Here is a 2,423-nt window from a genome sequence, read left to right as displayed (position 1 = left end):
AAGGTCACCACAACAGATGCCAAAGGCCCATCAGCCCAGCTTGACTATTGTTGGTATATATAAAGTCTACCGATTTATGAATGTTAATTTTGTAACCTTTAAATGTCTACATTCGAAAAACAGAAAGAGAGCCCATCAACAAACAAACAAACCATCTTATGGAGTTGAAAAAGAAGAAAAATCTAAGCCCAATGTAAGTAGAAGAAAAGAAATATACAAAATCAAATCAGAGATAAATGAAATTGAAAACAAAAGAATCATTTAGAAAATTAATGAAATGAGAAGTTGTTTTTTTGAAAAAATTAATAAAATAGATAAACCATTGGCCAGACTAATGACAAATACAAAAGTAAAATCTGTAGTAACCTCAATCAGAAATGAAAAAGGGGAAATAACAACTGATCACACAGAGATACAAGACATCATCTCTGAATACTACCAGAAACTCTATGCCCAGAAATTTGACAATGTGAAGGAAATGGATCAATATTTGGAATCACACCTTCTCCCTAGACTTAGCCAGGAAGAAATAGACCTCCTGAACAGACCAATTTCAAGCACTGAGATCAAAGAAACAAAAAAAAGCTTCCAACCAAAGAATGCTCTGGTCCAGATGGCTTCAAACCAGAATTCTATCAAACCTTCAAGGAAGAGCTTGTTCCTGTACTTCAGAAATTATTCCAAAAAATTGAGAAAGAAAGAATCTTCCCCAACACATTCTATGAAGCAAACATCACCCTGATACCAAAACAAGGAAAAGACCCAACCAAAAAAGAATATTTCAGACCAATCTCACTCATGAATATGGATGCAAAAATTCTCCAAAAAATCCTAGCCAATAGATTATAGCTTATCATCAATAAAGTCATAAATCATGATCAAGTAAGTTTCATCCCATTGATGCACAGCTGCTTTAACATACATAAGTCCATAAACGTTATCCACCATATTAACAGAGGCAAAAATAAAGATCATATGATCCTCTCAATAGATGCAGAAAAAGCATTTGATAAAACCTAGCATCCTTTTGTAATTAGAACACTTAAGTGTATAGGCATATGTGGCACATTTCTAAAACAGATTGAAGCTATCTATGACAAACCCACAGCTAATATTTTACTGAATGGAGTAAAACTGAAAGCTTTTCCCCTTACAACTGGAATCAGAAAAGGTTATCCTCTGTCACCTTCACTATTCAACATAGTGCTGGAAGTTCTAGCCAATACAATTAGGCAAGACAAAAAAATAAAGGGAATCCAAATGAGAGCAGAGGAGGTCAAACTCTCCCTCATTGCTGACGACATGACCTTATACTGAGAGAATACCAAAGACTGATCCACAAGACTCCTAGAAGTCATCAAAAAATACAGTAATGTTTCAGTATAAAAAATCAATGTCCACAAGTCAGTAGACTTTGTATACGCCAATAACAGTCGAGATGAGAAGCTAATTAAGGACACAACTTCCTTCACCACAGTTTCAAATAAAATAAAATACCTAGGAATATACCTAATGAAGGAGGTGAACGACGTCTATAAAGAAAATTACGATCAGTGTAACCTGGCTTATTGTACCCTTAATGAATCCCCAACTATAAAAAAAAAAGGAAAATTATGAAATCCTCAGAAAGGAAATATCAGAGAATTTTAAGAAATGGAAGAACATGCCATTCTCATGGACAGGCAGAATCAACATTGTTAAAATCTCTATACTTTCCAAAGCAATCTACCTATTCAATGCTATTTCTATCAAAATACCAATATTGTACTTTTAAGATTTGGAAAAAATGATTCTGCGTTTTGTATGGAAACAGAAAAAAAACCTGTATAGCTAAGGCAGTTCTCAGTAATAAAAATTAAGCTGAGGGCATCAGCATATCAGATTTTAGTCTGTACTACAAAGCCATAGTGGTCAAGACAGCATGGTACTGGCACAAAAATAAAGACATAGATACTTGGAATCTAATAGAAAACCAAGAAATGAAACTAACATCTTACAACCACCGAATCTTTGATAAACCAAACAAAAACATACTTTTGGGGAAGGACTCCCTATTCAATAATTGGTGTTGGGAGAACTGGATATCCATATGTAAAAGACTGAAAATGGACCCATACGTTTCCCCACTCACAAAAATTGATTCAAGATGGATAAAGGACTTAAATTTAAGGCATGAAACAATAAAAACCCTCAAAGAAAGCATAGGAAAAACAATGGAAGATATTGGCCTGGGGAAAGACTTCACGAAGAAGACTGCCATGGCAATTGCAAAAACACAAATAAACATGGGACTTCATTAAACTGAAAAGCTTCTGTACAGGTAAGTAGACAACAACCAAAGCAAATAGACATCCTACACAATGGGAAAGGATATTTGCATATTTTGAATCAGACAAAACTTGATAACTAGGATCTATAGAGAA

The sequence above is a fragment of the Nycticebus coucang genome, chromosome 20 (assembly GCF_027406575.1).
Source record: "Nycticebus coucang isolate mNycCou1 chromosome 20, mNycCou1.pri, whole genome shotgun sequence".
NCBI classification, from domain to species: domain Eukaryota; kingdom Metazoa; phylum Chordata; class Mammalia; order Primates; family Lorisidae; genus Nycticebus; species Nycticebus coucang.
Note: the sequence above shows the minus strand (reverse complement) of the source record.